The sequence below is a fragment of the Solanum dulcamara genome, chromosome 12, assembly GCF_947179165.1.
Source record: "Solanum dulcamara chromosome 12, daSolDulc1.2, whole genome shotgun sequence".
Lineage (NCBI taxonomy): Eukaryota > Viridiplantae > Streptophyta > Magnoliopsida > Solanales > Solanaceae > Solanum > Solanum dulcamara.
In genome coordinates this window covers 55,485,305-55,505,131 of record NC_077248.1, presented here as the reverse complement: position 1 = coordinate 55,505,131, position 19,827 = coordinate 55,485,305, and the positions used below count along the sequence as shown (strand labels likewise).

At 38.8% G+C, this 19,827-nt stretch overlaps 1 long non-coding RNA gene across 2 annotated transcripts; it reads right to left on the bottom strand.

Annotated features, from left to right (window-relative positions):
- Nucleotides 1-16,075: 16,075 nt before the first annotated feature.
- Nucleotides 16,076-19,620, bottom strand: LOC129877815 (uncharacterized). 2 transcript variants are annotated; one of them, XR_008763620.1, is made up of 4 exons: nt 18,502-19,620; nt 18,320-18,392; nt 17,780-17,856; nt 16,076-16,470 (listed from the first exon to the last, which is right to left on the bottom strand). It is a non-coding gene; the product is annotated as an uncharacterized LOC129877815 (long non-coding RNA). The 2 variants fall into 2 exon arrangements; XR_008763619.1 differs by having other exon boundaries at nt 18,320-19,620.
- Between the last annotated feature and the right edge of the window lie 207 nt (nt 19,621-19,827).

The window sequence follows — 19,827 nt, the reverse complement described above, 5'->3', positions numbered from 1 at the left end:
AATATGTTGAGGCTTGATAATAGCAACACTGAATAAGGACATTCATATCTCTTGTATATAGGCAGTCGCTCAAAATCTAGAGGAGTTCAAACATCGATAATTTGGAGTAGAGTGAGCTGAGAGAGGGAAACAAAGGCGATCAAACCTACTGATTTTTGGGAAGATTTTCATGGGGGTCCTACACCCAGGAATTCTAGTAGGCCACCTAGTCCTCCACCACAGCAATCCTAGAGTAGTAGATATCACTACCAAGGGGAGAGTTCGTAGACATCGAACTTGAAGTAGTATCGCCGCCCAGAGCAATCTAGTCAATTGTGCCTCATTTTGATACTTGTGGTAGATCACATCTTGAGAGATGTTGTTAGGTCTCTATAACATGTTATTTTTGTTGCCTGGAGTGTAATGCAACAACGCCAAAAGGTAGGTTTATTTCCTATCATCAGGCAAAGAAAATGATCACCAACGGTTGCATTTACCATACCATCCAAGTTTAAGATATTGTTGTTGATCCACCAACACTTTAGTTATTCTAGAGTTTAATTAGTTTCGAGATGTCTTTCTAGATGAACTACCTAATATTCCCTAGAACGGAAGATTAATTTTGTTATTGATACATTACCTGATGTCCGATCGATATCAATTCCCCCATATAGGATGGCACCAACAGAACTGAAATAATTAAAGGAGCAATTAATTTTTTTATTAGATATGGGATTCATTAGGCCGAGTGCATCATCATGGGATGCATCAGTGTTGTTTGTATGAAAGAAAGATGGGTCATTGCTCATGTGTGTAGACTACCAACAGCTGAATAAGGTAACTACAAAGAAAAAATCAACTACAAAGAACAAATACTCGCTGCCAAGGATTGATAACTTGTTTGATTAGCTACAAGGTGTATGATGCTTCTCAAAGATTGATTTTTGTTCAGGGTACCATCAAGTGCGGGTTTGAGAGACTGATATTCCAAAGATAGCCTTCAGGACCAGAAATGGTTATTTTGAATTCTTTGTGATGTCTTTTGGAATTACAAATACCCCAACAATAATTATGGACCTAATGAACAACATATTTAGGCCATTCTTAGATTTGTTATGATTGTGTTTATTCATGATATTCTCGTATATTCACGACTAGAGTCGGAGCATAAAGACCGTCTTTGAGCAGTGCTTCAGGCATTTCGAGGTCAGAAATTCCATGCTAAGCTCTTAAAGTATGAGTTTTGGTTACATTTTTTGGCTTTCTTGGTCCATATTGTAGCAGATGCTGGTATACAAGTTGAAATGCAAAAGATTGAGACAGTGAAGACTTAGCATAGACCCATGACCTCAATAAAAGTTCGTAGCTTTCTAGGTTAGCAGGCTATTATAGAAGGTTTGTAGATGGGTTCTCTTTGCTTTCAGCACCTTTGACTAAGATAACTTAGACGGATAATAAGTTTCAATGAACTGTAGCATGTGAACAGAGCTTTCAAGAGTTGAAAGACAGATTGACTTCAACCCAAGTTTTGACCTTGCCAAAGGATCTAGAGGTCTATATAGTGTATTGTGATGATTCAGGCATCGAAGTGTTTTTTTTTTATGCAACATGGTAAGGTAACTGCTTATGCTTCTAGACAACTAATGAAGCACGAGATAAACTACCAACCCATGAGTTAGAGCTGGCCATAGTTATTCAAGCCTTAAATATCAGGAGGCATTACTTACATAACGTGTATGTTGATGTTCACATAGATCATAAAAGCCTCCAGTATATTTTCATACAAAAGTCATTGAATCTATGACATCACTGATGGCTCGTGTTGCTGAAAGATTATGATGTGGAATTCTTATACATAAAGGGAAGGCAAATGTAGTAGCGGATGACCTAAGATGTAAATTGATGGGCAACTTATCGTATTTGGGAGTGGAGAAGTAGGAGATAGCTGAGATTTTCATCATCTAAGTTAGGTTGTTTGATTTTGATGATGGAGTCACAATTTGGGACTCAGCCGTATCATCTCTGGTTGCGGAGGTAAAGGCACGATAAAACAAGGATCCTAGCTTCGAGCAACTTAAGGGCAAGGCTCAATAGCAGGAGTCTTTAGCTTTCAACATAGTAGAAGATGGAATCCTTAGATACAGACATCGATTGTGTGTTCCAAATATTGTAGTTCTTCGACAACAGATTATGGGGGAAGCATACTATTCTTGATATTATATTCACCAAGGTTCTACAAAGATTTGTCACGATATTAAAGAGAATTATTAGTGACCTGGGATAAAGAAAGATATTGCTGAGTTTGTATCACAGTGTCCTAATTGTCAACAGCTGAAGGTCGATCATTAAAAACACAGTGAGATGTCTTAGGAGATACCATTCCATTGTGTAAGTGGAAAGCAATAAGTATAGACTTTGTTATAGGTGTGCCTCACTTGCGATGGAAGTTTGATTCCATTTGGGTGATTATCTATAGGTTGATGAAATCAACCCATTTCTTACCGATGAGGATCACATTTTTCAGCTGAAAATTATAAAGGGTTATATATTGGAGAGATTGTTAGATTGCATGGTGACCTATATCAATTATTTCAGGCAGAGGAGCACAATTTACAATACACTTTTGGAAATCCTTCCAGTATGGCTTGGGGATACAAGTAACATTAGTACAACATTTCATCCACAGACTAATGGCCAAGCTGGATGTATGATCCAAAATCTCAAGGAAATGTTACGGGTGTGTGTGCTAGATATCAAAGGAAATTGGGATAATCACTTGCCACTTTTCGAGTTTGTTTATAATAATAGCTATTATTTTAGCATTGGTAGGACATCGTATGACGCTTTAGATGGAAGAAAATATAGATCCACTCCTGGTTGGTTCGAGGTTTATGATTGTTTGGACAAGACTTAGTACAGCAGGTCATGAAACAGTTTAAGTTAATTTGAGAGTAGTTGTTGTAGCTCAGAACTGTCGAAGATCATATGCGGATGTTAGAAAGTGAGACATGGAGATTAATGTTGATGTTTGGGTCTATCTATAACTTTTGCCTATTGGAAAAAAGGGTAAGTTGATCCCTAGGACGTTGGGCCTTATTGCATTTTGCGATGGATAGGCTGAGTTGTCTATGATTAAAGTTGCCTCCAAATTTAGAAGCAGTACACCCTATTATTCATGTTTCTATGTTACAAAAGCATATTGGAGATCCAACACTTATAGTGCAAACAACAAATGTTCATATTTCAGAGGAGTTATCTTATGAATAAGTCCCTGTTTCCAAATTAGATCGTTATAAAAATACTACAAAATAAGCTATACGAGATGTTAGAATGTCCATGAACTACAAAATTTAAGCTATACGAGACTAGTTTCCAACAAACTAAACCGCTCCTCCATACGACTTCAGAATAATGAGATATGTGTGTTTTCATGAGACTGCGCAAACAGGCGCCTCTAGGTGGGTCCCCCATATCTCTAAGTCAGTTACTCTTTATATACACTCTTCTCCTTTATTTTTCTTCATTAGAAACAGACCAAAATACAGTAAAATGATAAACCAACCTTCAAAATACTCCTTGGAAGCTTATATTCTCAACTTTGAAGTTTGACAAAAGTTGCTCTACGTTACGAGCTCATCATTGGGGTATAGTTTTCTTGTTGACTAATGCTTTGTTTGTTGTTACTGCAAGGAGACAGATTTTCAAGCTTCATATTTCCAATATTTTTGTTGAGGTAACCCTTTTTTTACAACCCTCCTTCGTAATTCCATATCCTAGTATCATTTCTATTGACTTTTGAGCCACATGGTGGTGTTTTTGTTATTGTGGCTTTGGGCAACCCCTTTATCTTAGATAATTGGGATATTATTGTTGTTTATTGATGGTGTTAAGTTGCTGGAGGTAACGAAGGCAATGGTGTGATTCTTATTCAAGTCGTATTGGATGGTTGTTAGGTTGAATGGCGTGAAGAACACCTAGTTAAGTGGCCTCGGGAGCTTGTCGCTTCTTCGAGATGTTTGAAATTTCTTCATTGGATTTAGATGTTGCTTATTGTTGTTATTAGCCTCATTTTATGTATTGAACTTGGTTGGTCATGAGTTTCACACAAGCACCTTATCGATTAGTTATGGCTTGTTATGTTAAGGCTATTTTTTTCACTTCTAGTATGATTCTGATGGCCTAAGCTTGTCATGGCATATTATATTGAGTTATCTACCACCATATGATTAATGTACATCACCGACACTCTACTCCTCGCCTAGTAACCTAGAAAAGCATGCTATGATTATATTTTGATCAATTATGATTACTTTTTATCGTTGTCAAGTTTTATCGTCTAGCTACCCCCTATGAGCTTGTTTTGGCCACAGCACACACTGACACTACAGGGTTCTTAAGCATACAGATGGATTGTTATACTGAGCCTACGGGCAGGGTAGATCGAGCCTACGAGCGGGGTAGACTAAGCCTACAGATTGGGTAGACCGAGCCTACGAGCTGGGTAGACTAAGCCTACAGGCTAAGTAGATCGAGCCTATGGGTCGGATAGACCATACCTATGGAATGGGAAGGCTGTACCTACGGGGCAGCATATATGTATTGTACCACAAAGCTTCAAAGTTGCATTGATTTATGACACGTATACATTCAAACAGTTCAAATCTAATTATCATTAAAATCCAGGTAAGGGGCTAATATGGGTATTTAGCAATTATTTGCGCTCGTTAGGACTTATAGTGATTGTGTGCTATTTGTATATACCGGGCTTATGGAGTCCAGGTCAGGTTATTACTTATTATATGTTATATTGTCTTTTTATGGGGAGATAAGGTATTGTAATTGTGTTTCACCCCTGCCTTTTCATTCGGTACTTATACTTCAGTTTCAACTTTCTATTTGCCTTACATGCTCGATACATTATTCACTACTGATGTCCTTTTCTTGGGCGCACTGCATTCATGCCTACAAGTTTTGATGACGATCAGACAAACTTGCTAAGTAGCATAGCCGAGCTGCAGCGAGTTAGTTGGCTCCTTTCCTTTCAAGAGTCTCTAGAGTCTTAGAAGTTTGCCTTTTTTGCTATTTATAGTTTTTGAGTAGGTTAGGGCCCTATCCTACGATGTATTGTATTCATAGAGGCTTGAAGTCTAGTCAGTTGGTTTGTATAGCTGGGATTTTGGCCATTTTGACCTTATATGTTTATTAGAGCCCGTTTGGATGGGCTTAAAAAAGTAACTTTTATGTATGAAGTGCTTTTAGAATTTTGAAGTGCTGAAAGTTATTTTTATAAATAAACAGTTGAGTGTTTGGATAAAAGTGCTTATGATGTGAATTTTAGGGTTAAAAGAATAAAAAAAAGTAGTTTGGGAATTTAGTTAAGATATAAGGGATATAAAAGTAATTTACATGGTCAAAGAAAATGACTTTAAGCACTTTGGAAAAAAAGTTAGAATCCTAACTTTTCATTTTTGACTGACTTTAAGAACTTTATGGCTTAAAGTCAGCATTAGGCAAAAACGTCCAAAAGCTAAAAAGTGGCTTTAAGTTGGTTTTGACCAACTTAAAGCCAATCCAAACGGGCTCTTAGTTGCATCTTGTTAGCCAATTGAGCCTTGTTGTTGTGTCGGTAGCAGTTAGCAACTTATTTTCCTAGTTACATTATTTATACATGTTTTCCAATTATTATATAGAGATCATGGTGGTCTTGAAGGCCTGCATAATATTTATGCTTTTCTAGATATCATGGCGGCCTCGACGACCCAAACATTACTTATATGCCACCTACTTATTATTTTTTTGAACTATTGGGAGTAGTTGTTTTCTTTCTAGAGCTATTGATAAGGGCCTTGGCGACCGAGGGCTTATTAAAATACCAAGATATACTTGTTTGTTTTCTTAACTGTGTGAGACTGCCACACGCCTTTAGTAAGTGGCTCAGCAAGGTCGACTTTAGTCTAACTTTTTGCAATAGGTGCCAGTTGCACCCCATGAGTTTTGGGTGTGCCAATGTCCCTCTGGGTAGCAATATTATCTCATTCGATAATATGACATGAATGACCCTCTAGGTAGCGATATGAAAATAATGTCCCTCTGAGTAGTAAAGACGATGTCCCTCTAGGTAATAAATATGATATGTCTCTGGGTAATAAATACGATCTCTATCGATCATCCTTGATGCTGAAAAATGAAACACGATAAAATAGCATTCTCTTGACGCTTCCTACAACTTCGTCGTCACACATTTATAGGTTCATTATAGCTTCTATGTCTTTGGGATTTGAGCGAGGCAATGTTGTTCGTATCCCGAATTGCTTCCTTTATATCAAAAACTTCAAAGGCTTTTCTTGCATCCACAGAAAAATTATTAGTTTTAATTGAATTGATTCGTGTTGATTCCTTAGGTTGTCTGCTTCTCGCTGGCTATCTCTGGTTGATTATTCCAATCTCCTGCTTCTTGATAGATGTGAGACCAAATTATATTTAATCAAAATATTTAATTAGACGCATATAAAATCTTTTGAGAAAGAAAATAGATTTTGAAAAAATCACTACCAAGTGTCATGTCACATAAAGCTTAAGTGAAAGTTCTTGGTTCGAAGCTCTTGCGCATCTGATAGCTTGTTGAAATGTTTGCAGGTTCCTTTAAATTGAGGTATTCTGATATAACCTTTCTAAAGTTCTTTGGCGTTGACTGGAAATTCTATTGTGTCCAAAATTTGATGTGAACTTCGACCATCTAATTATGCTAGGGAATCATTTGAAGTTAGTCTTGAATTTTTTATCACGCTGGGGATATTTGAAGCTATCTTCGAACTTTAGATAATGTTTGATGAAATTTTTGAGGTCATCCTCAAAAATTTCTGTTCCAGTTAGATGTCTTGGTGAATCTCGAACTTATTGAAAGAAGATTTGCAGAATTTTTGAGACCCTTCTCAAAAATTTTGTCCCAGTTGCGATTTTCGATATACCTTTAGTCTTGACTTGTTGGAGAAAAATCTTTGTCTTGAGATTTTTTGAGTTCCTTTCAAAAATTCTTCTCTAGTTTCTTTTGTAAAGGGAAACAGAAATCTTATCGGGGTATGACCGAGCCATTGTGGAACCTACATATCCCATTATGACGTCTACATAACCTGTTGAGGTAGGAATCAGGTCAAACTTAGTTCCCCTCTGGAGAGGTAAATAAGAAATAGGAAATTTTGATAAGGATATGACATAGGCTGCATAAGTATCTCATTCTTGAGAATTTAGGTCAAACATAGTTCAAATACAAATGGGGTAATTAAAAAACAAACAAGAGTTGAAACGATTACAAGGACATGATGCAATTACAAGGAAAGAAATAGTAGAAAACTCTAAATCTTCAAACGTAGTATCTCTTGACAGCATCTGAGTTGATTGGTTTTGGCCACGCTTGACCATCCATTTCTGACAATATTAGGGCATCTCCAGATAATACTTTACGAACCATGTACGGTCTTTGCCAATTTGGTGCGAACTTTTCTTTATACTCATTTTGATATGGAAAAATGTGTTTGAGAACCAACTGACCAACTTCAAATATTCTTGGTCTCACTCGTTTGTTGAAAGAATGAATCATCCTTTGTTGGTACAATTGATCAAGGCAAACAACGGTCATCCTCTTTTCATCAATCAAATCCAAATGTTCAATTCGGTTTGCGAACATAATCGGCATTGCTTAATTCATCTTCTTGAATGATTCTCAACGAAGGTATTTCCATTTCGGAAGGTATCACTACTTCTGTTCCATATACTAGCAAGTATGGATTTTTTCAAATTGATGTTCTAATAGTCATTCGGTAACCTAACAGAGCGTACGACAACATCTCATGCCATTCTCTGTGATTGTCAATCATTTTCCTAAAGATCTTCTTGATGTTCTTATTGGAAGCTTCTAAGGCTCCATTCATTTGAGGATAATAAACGGTTGATTTTTGGTGAGTAATATTGAATTTCTCACATATTTTCTTCATCAAATGACTTTTGAGGTTTGCTCCATTATTGACAATGATAGAATCTGGTATTCCAAATCTACATATCAAATTGTTACAGACAGAATCAACTACTACTTTCTCTGTCACTGATTTAGACGAGGCTGCTTCCACCAGCTTAGTAAAGTAATAAATGGAAACTAGAATGAATCTATGTCCATTAAAGGTAGCTGGCTCTATTAGACCAATGACATCCATACCCTACGCTACAAACGGCCAAGGCGAATCCATAGCATTGAGTTTGTGAGGAGGTACTCGAATCAAATCATTGGGCACTTGACGTTGATGGCATTTTCACACATACTTACAGTAATCATGCTCCATAGTCATCCAAAAATAGCCAGGTCTAAGGATCTTTTTTTCCATTATAAGCCCATTCATATGAGTACCACAACCTCCGGCGTGAATCTGTTCGAGAAGCTTCATTGCTTCAATGGCATCGACACATCTAAGAAGTCCCATATCTAGAGTCCTCCTATAAAGGATTTCTCTACTTGAAAAGAAATTGTGAGCCATTCGACGTATTGCCTTTTTCTGACTGAATGTCGCATTTTCTAGATAAGTTTCGATTTCTAGATACTTCTTTAAGTCAAAATACCAACACCTTCCATCTGATTCTTCTTCGACATACGAACAGTGATCAGGTTGTTCTTTCAAATATATCTCCAAAGGGTCAATGTAACTTGTATTTAGATATTTGATCATTGAGGAGATAGTAGCAAAAGCGTTAGTAAATTCATCCTGCAACCTTAGAGTATGCCTAAATTCAATCTTACAGAACCTTTCACACAACCTTTGCACTAACTTCACATAAAGTGTAATCTTCGGATCCTTCACGGCCCATTCACCTTGAACCTAATGAATCAGCAAATCTAAATCTTCGATTACCAGCAATTCTTGAATATCCTTATCGATGGCCATCTTTAGACCCATGATGCATAGTTCATGGGATAATGTTGGCCAGATTCTGATACTAGGAATGCTCCAATTACATTCCCTTCATGATTTACTGCCCCATCAAAGAATACCCTCCAACTAGGGTATGCTTTAAAGATGCATTCTCCCATAAATAATACCTCTTTGTCATGGAAGCAAGTTTTGAGCGGTTCATACTCTTCAAATACTGGATTTTCAGCGAGATGATCAGCTAAGGCTTGTGCTTTTATCGCCTTTTGGGTCACATACACAATATTGAACTCACTTAAAAACATTTGCCACTTCGCCAAAATTTTGGTCAGATATGTAGTGTACGAAGACAAGCAATGTCTCAACTTTTGAGCAATCAAAGTTAGAGCACAACATGTCTTCTCCAAAAGAGTATAACGGGCATCGTATGGAGTAAACTTCTTGCTTAAGTAGTAGATTGCTCGCTTCTTCTTTCCAGTCTCATCTTGTTGACCTAGTATGTATTCAAATACGTTATCTGAGACAAACAAATATAGCAACAAAGGAATTCCTTCTCACGGGGGAACCAACACGAACGGATTAGACAACTAAATTTTGATAGCATCTGAAGAGGCTTGACACTCTTTGGTCCATTTGGTCAATGCATCTTTTTTCAACAACTTATATATAGGTTCACAAATAACCGTAAACTGATCTATGAACCGACTGATGTAGTTCTATCTTCTCAAGAATCTCATCACTTCTTTCTTGGTCTTTGGGGGAGGTAATTCTTGAATTGCCTTGATCTTAGCAGGATCAAGCTCGATACCCCTTCTACTGACTATAAATCCCAATAGCTTACATGTCGGCAATCCACACACACCTTTAGATGGATTTAACTTTAGATTGTACTTGCACAGATAATCAAAGAACCTCTTCAAGTGAGTCAAATGATTCAAAATCTCATGGAATTTTATAATGACATTATCCACATATACTTCAATCTCATTGTGAATCATATCATAAAAATGGTCATCATAGCTCTCATATAAGTGGAACTAGCATTCTTGAGACCAAATGACATCACTCGATAATGATACATACCCCACAGTGTGATGAAAGCTGTCTTTTCTACATCTTCTTTATCTATTAGAATCTGGTAATAACTCACATAGCAATTTACGAATGACTGCATCTCATGGTTGGCACAATTATCAATGAAAATGTGAATATTTGGCAATGGAAGTTATCTTTGGGGCTAGCTTTGTTAATATCTCAATAATCAACACATATTCTAATCTTGCCATCTTTCTTGGGCATCGAAACAATGTTGGGTAGCCACGTCGGATACTGTGTCACTTCCATGACTCTCTGTTGAATTTCTTGGTGACTTCTTCTTTGATCTTCAAATTCAACTCTGGCTTGAGCTTTCGAGTCTTTTTTATTACCGAAATACAGTCAGGATTGATTAGTAACTTATGAGAAACAATGTCTATGATCAACCCTGACACATCATGAGAAGACCAAGCAAATATATCAATGTATTGTCTAAGCAAACTAATAAGTTCTCTTCTCTGAGCTTTTGTTAAATAGTTACTGATTCTGACTTCTTTCTTACACTCATCATCCCCCAGATTCATAGCCTCATTTCCCTCTAAATTTGGGCTATATTGATTGTCAAATTATTTTAATTCCTCAGTAAGGTGTTCAGGTATCGCGGTATCCTCATCATAATCCTCGAACTCATCACCATTTATATCATTTTGTTGCATGTGACATAACATGATATAGGTAGGTTTTAAGTTATTTTTAGTGAAATCACAAACAAACAAAGTTAGATAAGTAAAATATAAACAGATAAGAAAATAATAAGTAAATTTTTGCAATGAAGAGGGCTTTCATTTAAACCAAAAGAAATACAAACTTTGGCCATGACTGTGGGTCAACCTACCTTTTTCAAAACATCACGAGGGGAATTTAAATCATAAATAGATAAAAATAACATAAAGGGTGGGTTTGGGCCTCCTCTAGACTACCACTGATTTAAAATCAAGTAGAAAGCATGTCTTTCTCTACCAAGACGAGCGGGGAAACAAAAGCGGTGCGGATGTCCAATTTGATAATTGCTCCTCCGACTTAGGATCACAGATGCCCGATGTCCCTATTTCTTCCTCAAAGATTGCATCAACTTCCTCAAAAAGGTCCCAAATTCCTTCCCCAATACCTCCATCATTGACATGCTACCACACTGGAAACAACATATACAAGTGGGGTATTGGCCTGGCCAACACCCAATCAACACTCTTGCTTGTCACCTCTACCTTGTCGTCTTTTGTGGGGACATATCCTAAACCATACTTTAATCCACTATCGAAAATCTAGATAGACTCGATGATTCCTTGGAAATACTTCTCCAATCCAAAACCAGGCTCAAAACCTCTTCGGAGCATGATAATGGCTATCATTTTATAAATAGAAGGCAAAGGGGGCTGTGAGGCCAAATCATCGCCAGTGGCAATCACCAGCTCCACCGTGTAGAAGTCACAACCTCTAGAGACCTCATCAATAACCGTTGTGTGCCCATTGAAATAGCTTCCTTCCTCATGAATGACCAATTCCTGGTCTTTCCAAACAAATTTCATCAATTGGTGTAGGGTAGAAGGCACAACTCCGGCCAAATGGATCCATAGTCTACCCAAGGGTAGATTGTGTAACTAGTGTTGATGTCCATTACGTGAAACTCAACATTAAATTTAGCAGGTCCCACTTGAATCCCAAGATTCACTACTCCTACCGTGTCTCTTTGTCCACTCTCAAAAGCCCTTACATTGACTTGGTTTTGGTGAACCTTCCCTAAGTTGAATTTAATTGCTTGAGCATTGAGAGAGGGAAAATATTGAGGCCAGACCCGTCATTAATCAAAACACAATTTATAAACTTGTCTCGACCTTTATTATTGTGCATTGCACCATCAAAAAGCAGCTCTTCTTCACAGAAACTGATGACGTGTCCCTGGGTTGCTCGACTGACTATTGTCGCCAGATTATCACTATTCATACCCACGCATACATAGGTGTCATCCAAAGCTTTTGTGAGGAATTGCCTGTGTAGGTGTGAACTAATTAACAAGGCCTACACAGATATTTGAGCTGATATTTTCTCCAGGAGCTTCACGATTGAATAATGCTTAGGTTGCATTTTCCTCCAGAATTCTTCCACCTCAGCCTTGCTGATTGGCCTTTTTTGTTGGTCCTTCTTATGCCATCCTTGAGCCAATTCTTCTGGCGTATAACACCTACCAGACCTTGTCATTCCTTGAGTTTCCACAGTCTCAATCACGAACTTCTTCTAGGTAGGAATCTCTCTTGGCACCAAAGCGATAACTTTTTGATGGGTCAAAATTACAAATTTTGACTTCTCATTGATGCTTAGTGAAGTCACAGATTTTTTAAGATATTAGGATAGGTTGGGACTATGGCCTTTGTTACACACCAATCTTCTTCTATCTCAATCATATTAATAACAACCCCGTTATGATTGGCAAGGTATTATTATTGACATTAAGACCAGCAATCTGGAGAGTGACGACCTCATGATCAATCAAATCCTAAATCTTTTGCTTTAAATTGATACTACTCTCCGTATCGTGCCCATCATTGTTGGAATTATGCACACATATTCTATCCGCTCTGAAGAATCTAGAGCTTGTATAAGTAGGTTTAGGTGAAATGGGGTGAATAATGCCTACATCTCTCAATCTTTCAAATAGCTTAGTACGACTCTCGACCATAGGATTAAAAGTCCTAGAGGGCTTCTTTTCAAAGTTGGGTTGAGAAAGGTTATAGTTATTTTGTAGAGGTGAGGGTATTTAACGGTAACTTGGACGATTTTGATCGAAAGGTGCGGGAGTTTAAAATATGGGATACGATTTAGTTTGGTAATTTGACTGTGGAGCTTGGTAGTTTGGAGGGGTTCTTTGGTATTATGGAGTTGGGTGATTAAAGGGTGGAGTTTGATAGTTTGTCTGGATATTTGAGTAGATTCAGGATGGTATCTAGTAATTCGAAGGGGTATTTTGGTAATGTAGGGATGAGTAATTAGGAGGTGGAGTTTGGTAACTTTAAGGTGGAGCTTGGTAATTTTGGGGTGCATCTTGATAACTGGAAGGTGGGGTTTGGTAACTCGATTGGGTATAGTAAACTCTATACGAACTCTGTGGAGCTCGAGGATAGGCCTTGAAAGGCGCAAATTTCCCAGGGTTACTGTTGGTAAATCTCTTTCCTTTAGGCGTACATGATATGGCAGACACATCTTATATTTTCTTCTTTAATAATATTTAAGACCCGGTTGAGGAGGCCATACGAGCAATCTTTTTGGTCTTAAGTCCATCCTCGGTAGTCTCACCTACCTTGACTATCTCAGCAAATTTTGCTCCAACAAGCAAAATCAATCTTTCATAACACTCAGGCTCTTGCATGTGTACAAATACCTCAACGATCTCTTTCTCTGTCATGGGAGGTTGAACTCTGGAGGCATCTTTCCACCACCTATATGCATACTCGCGATAAATCTCGATGGATTTCTGCTTGACTTTCTCCAAAAAATATCGATCCGATACAATCTCTACGTTTTAAGCAAACCTCTTAATAAAATTTTTGGCCAACGCATTCCAATTAGACCATTGTTTTATTTCTTAGGAGGTAAACCATTCCATGGCCTCCTCACTTAAACTTTGGATAAAGAACCGAATTAGCAAAGCTTCGTTCTTCCCAACTCCTACTAGTTGATCACAATATGCTTCTCATGTGAGCCAAAGGATTTTCAGTTCCTCCGAAAGTGTCAAATTTTGGCACTTTGAACCCTTTTGGAAGGTCCAAATTCGGGTGGATAAACAAATCTTCATAATTTAATCCTACAACATCTGGTGCATAATGAAACTCCTTCATAGCTTTCATGATCTCCTCTTTTATGCCCTGCTTGGTAAAATCTTCCTTGACTCTCTATTTCTTTTCCTTCTCCTCGTAATGGTCTAGTACGGGATAGGTAGTGTACAAAAAATGAGGGTTTGGAGGTACTGGAATGTGGGAAGTAGTTTTTGGAGGTAGGGTTTGTGTGGTAGGTGGGTTTGGAATGTTTTGGTTAGGGGTTTTGAACATAGGAGGAAAGGTTTGAGAATTATCGGCATTTAAGCCTTGAAATGGAGGAAAGGTTTGAGGGTTGTTGGCATTTAGGCCTTGAGGGGAAGGAAAGGTCTGAGAATTATTTGCGTTTGGGCTATGAAATGAGGGAGGTTCAGAGATTGTTGGTATTTGGGCCTGAGAAGGAAATGGGTGCTTGATAGGAAGAGCTAACGTGGTGTGGGTTAGGGGTGGTTAAATCAATGGTGGGAGGTTTTTGGATAAAAGTAATGGGGGGAAGGGGGTTATTTGGAATATGTTCGAGAGTTGGGTTTGAAGGATAGAAATGGGATGGAGGCCTTGCGTCATCTAGAGTAGGAGTGTCGGCGGCGACACCTGAATTTGATGAATTCTAATTCCTTTGCATCTCCACTCTTATCTCAACTATTTATTGCACCAACTGTGCGATCAGCTCATTTTTCTCAGCAACGATGGGATCCATTACGGTGATTTCGATCAAGCTAATATTCTCACTATCCTTAGCCATTTTTCCTTTCAATGGATTAAGGTATGCGAAAGAATCTTTTGATGTTTTGGATCGCGTGAAATAGGGATGCTCAGCCAATTTATCAGCACAATCAATTCTAAGTACCTGTATAAAAGAACAACTCAAAGGCAAACATGTTAGTTTGTGTTCATAACAGATAATGCAAAATATTACACATAGAGAAAAAATAAACACATAAGAGTTGCTTTTCTTGAGGACAAGATAACCCACAGCTATTGAGAAGCGGCCAAATAGATAAGAATTTGCCTATTAATTTTGGCATTTAGTGTATTTAGGAAAGTCGACTTGCGTTGAGTCAAGGTATTCTAGCATTTTCCACTATTGTGACATCCATTGTTGTGAAATTCTCAATTCCTTATAGAACAGAGGGAAAAGAAAGCTTTCTAATGAAAGGGGCTGGCCCTTGAAGGCTGCCTACGTATCTCACAGAGGAGAAATTAGGCACTACATAGTTCGACTTTGTACGAAGGTTTTGATTCTTTATTCATACTTTATTACAAGGACATTGAAAAATGGGAAACATAAAAAAATTTAGGAACATAAATTGTGCCTCTCCTGAGGCTTCTCTTTCAAACTTCTTAATTTCTTCTTTGTTCTCGACTTCAAGAACGACGAGGAGGGAACACAAGCTGAATTTTTCCTTCATCCATCAAATCTTCAAACTTGCAACAAAACTCATGACACATCTCGATATCAGGCCCTTTGGCGTTATGATAGAGACAGATTTCATCCTGTTCAAACCAAACATCGGGGCCTTTCCCTTTGTTCCTTTTAGCAGAAACCAAGATTTTGGCTTGGATCAACTTATGATATATGCTCAGATACGATTCTACAAAAGGTGTGAAGTCATAGAGACGAATCAAGGCATATCCTAGGGTGTCCAACGAGCCGCGTCAAGTAGATTCTTATTTATGGATGTGAAGCGCACCACACTTATGAGTAGGAGGCTATAAGGCGTCTTACAAAATTCTCACTTCTTTCATAATCCATGTTGTGTGATAGAGTGATACTGTAAGTCCTTCCCTCCTAATGATTGTTCATTGAAATTTTCAAAATATGTCTCTGAGAAGACAAATCCATCAAGCTAATGGTCCTCTTCCCGATTAAGTAACTAATGAGGAGTTTTGGACCATTATCACTATGCTAGCTCGAATAGTGGCCAACCAAGGAGTAATGGCTCTTCCAAATGTGATCACACCGGCTTCAAGAGTTAGAGACTTCACAAAGATGAACACTCTCGAGTTCCATGGTTCGAAAAGCGATGAGGATCCCCAAGACTTTGATTATGAGGTATATAAGATTACGGATATTATGGGGATATCTTCGGAAGAGAAGGCGGAGATGGAGGCCTACCAACTTAAGGGTGTCGCTCGAGTGTGGTTTGACCAATGGAAGGCCGAAAGGGTTGAAAGAGGCCCTCTAGGTTGGGAGGATTTCAAAGTTGCTTTTCTTGACCGTTTCTTTCCCTTAGAGTTGAGGTACGCAAATGTCACGACCCAATTTCGTAGGTCATGATGGCACCTACTATAACCCTCTAGTAGGTAAGCCAACCCGTCAACCCGGAACTTCAAGTAATGTGTTTGAAGGCAAAAACTATATAAGAGCATTGAATTATAAAAGTAAACAAAATGAAAAAGCGGAAGTAAACCAAAACATGTTTTAAACAACTAAAGATCCCTCCCAGAACCTGGAAGTCACAAGTACAGAGCTGCTATAAAATAAAAGACGAGTACAAGTCTCGAAAGTGGACCGGACATATATGTACAATAACTGGCTAGTCTCAAAAGGCAAAAGACGGGCCATCCATTTTGAAGGAGACAGAAGTGATCCAAAAACGCCAAGTTATCACCCTAGTCTCCGAATCTGACTGCAACAAGCTCGATCTATTCGTAACAGTAGCTGGTGCTCGGTCCTGCATCACGAAAGTAGATGCAGAGTGTAGTATGAGTACCAAAACAACAGGTACCCAGTAGGCATCATAGGCCGACTGAGCAGAAAAGGTGAAAACAATATGAAAAAGAGGAATAAGCCTAAATAGGAATCAACATAAGCATCTAAAGTGAAAAGAATACTATCTACGAGAGCTACAGCTAACTATACCCAACTGGGCCCCCATAAGCCCAGTCGGGACACTCGTACGCAAGTTAAATAAAAACCCGAATGAACCCCCATAAGTTCGCCGAGTACACAGAATAGCTATAACTACCAAGGCTAGGAACCAAGAATCTGTGATGTCAGGAACCGAAGTACTGTATCACTTCCAAAACCCAGAATCTCCAAGAGTCAATCGATCTAGGGGTGACTTAGGGGTCGAGGCCGGGACTGGGACCCAGATGCTCGCCCGAATATTCAAAGTGGCCAAGGCCGGGACTGGGTACCCGGATGCTTGCCATAATACATAAGTGCGGGACTGGGTACCCGGATGCTCGCCGTAATACATCGGTGCGGTCGAGGCCGGGACTGTGTACCCGGATGCTCGCCGTAATACATCGGTATGATCGAGGCCAGGACTGGATACCCGGATGCTCGTCATACTAGCAAGTCGGCGGAGGCCGGGACTGAGTACCCGGATGCTCCCCGATAATTCAGAACGGAGGCCGGGACTGGGTACCCGGATGCTCATAGATAATCCAGAATAGAGGCCGGAACTGGGTACCCGGATGCTCATAGATAATTTATTCCATGGTTTCGAATATATCCTTTCCAACTAATCAACAACAGTACCGAGAATTTCCTCCCCAATGTGTCAACTGATATGCCGCCAAAACTTGAACCGGAGCCGAAGCCAAACGATCATGAATTCTAGTATTGCCAACGCATCTCAAAAGTTAAGACTATATCGAGTTATGGGTGGGAGTGTTATTAAGAGCAAGGGTATCGCCTAGCTAAGGCCAACTACTAGGCACTAGCCCGCTACACCATTCTACAGGGATCTAAGTCCACCGGAGCGACGCCGGGCATATAAAGCAAGTTTACATCCTATACTAAGGCCAACATACTCCACAGTATCAACAACATGCTCATTCAACTCTCCTTATAATACTAAACAAATAATGACAAGATACACATGCTTCTAAATATCCGAAAACCCGATAATAAGCCTAAAACATGATTTCTAACACCTGAGATATACAATTAGACTACCCAACCAAAATTCCAACTATTTCAACATGCTTTCACACATTCCAACTCAATCTAAAGAAAGGTAAACCGTAGCCTACCTGTAGGCTAAACACGCGAGCTTCAAATCACTGTGCTGGAGCTTTTTCCTTTCGAACGACCTCGTAACGCTGCCAAACTGTCAAAAATAGAACCACAACGTCGATACGGTCGTTTAGACACTAATTTCATAATTTTTGGAAATGGACCAATTTTTGGGTCGAAAACGGGAATTGTGGGGCCCACATACGAAATTCCGGATTTGACCCCTAAAACAGGTTCTAAACGTCATCCCAAGCTCACAAATCAGATTTATAACACAATTCGGGGTGGGAAATTACGCAAGATGATCAAACAACCAAAACTCATAAATTCGGACTAAAGGACTAAAAATGGCAGCATCAAAATCAGTAAATTCTGGAAATACGAGACTCTTTCAACCCAAACAAATTGCACTATGATGATCCTTGCGAAAAACCCCACAATCTAGCCTCAAGAATCACTCAAAACGGAGTTATATTGACCAAGATACACTCTTTCAAAATTCAATAAAATTTCATTCCGAAAATCACTAAATCTGCAGCTAAAAATCAATTTATTACCTCGAACGACGTGCCAAAAACAGATTCTGAAACTTCCACGATGTTCTCCTTAAAGTTCCACGCAAGATAGCCTCTGGAATCGCCCAAATCGGATTTATATTGGTCAAGAAATAACTTGTCAAAGTTCTTCAAAAATCCATTCCGGAAATGGACACTGCTGCAAATAATATCACGATTTTTACCTGAATCGAATGCTCCAAATTAGTTTTCAATCTCTCCAATGCGTTCTCCACGAAAAACCTCACAATTTTGCCTTTTGAATCACCCAATTTGGAGCTCTAGAACTCAAGAAATGAGGGTTCAAAGTTGAGGAGAAAAATCTGAAAATCTGGTGCAAAAATCTGCACTATTGCACCAGATTTTTCTGGTTTTCTATTATTTAAAGTCTCCGAATGGACCCTCGGAATTCGTTCGGAATCCGATAAAAATAAACCAGATATGCTACCCTACTAAATTCGATATTTCGGACTCAATGGCGCATTCAGAATTCTCATACGAGGTTATTATAATAAAAAGTGGGTCCCACATCCAAGAGTCATTTTAAGTCATATTTCACAACGGGCCTCGATATTAGTCCGGAAGCCTCAAAAAGCGAACGAAGGGTCGTTCTAGACCAAAATCAACATTCCGGAACTAACCGCGCTGTCAGAATTTTTATTCGAGCGCATTTTCCAAGAATGTTGACCAAAGTCAACTATAAGCTAAGTTTCAAAGTCAAAAGTGCCAAATAGCCCCAAACTCGTATCGATTGACTCGATAGTCATTCCAACAGTGCTACTAGCCTAATTTGGTCATTCCGGAGCTGATGGAACCATCAGAATTTGAATTCGAGATTTCGTTAGCCCAAAACTCAAAAAGTCGCAACTAAACTAACTTAGGCCTTTAAAATACCAAAATGGACTCGGGACCTCTAAAAATTCAACCAACACTTCTTCTAGACCAAAAACCATCTCCTGAATCCAACGGAGTTGTCGAAATTCCATTCTGAGCATCGAAACTCCAAAAGTTGACCAAAGTCAAACCTTGCCTTAAAGTTCTTCAAATTCTCAACTCAAGGCCTCAAATCTTCGTTACAGCTCCAAAACTGATTCTGTAAAGTCTCCTAAGCCTATTTCGACATTTCGGAGCTGCTGGAATTGACGGAATTCCATTCTGAGACCCGTAGCTCTAATTGACCCCAAATACCACTTTTTAACACTTAAAGCTTATGAAACTCAAAATTTTCAAGGACTTAACTTTTCATAGGATTTTCTAAAAATCAACACCCGGTAATAATTAGAAATAACTCGGGGCATCTAAAGGGAGGGGTAAAATGGTCATTTTACAAAAATTCCAAAAATGACCTTGAGGGTCATTACAATATCCACTACTAAAAGAACTTTCGTCCGCGAAAGTAAAAGTACAATCACTCTCTAGAGGCACGAAAGGACGAGGGTTTTGGACCTGCATGCTTTGCCTAAATTTTAGACACCCTCTCGAGTTGAACAACACCATCACAGAACTTAGGC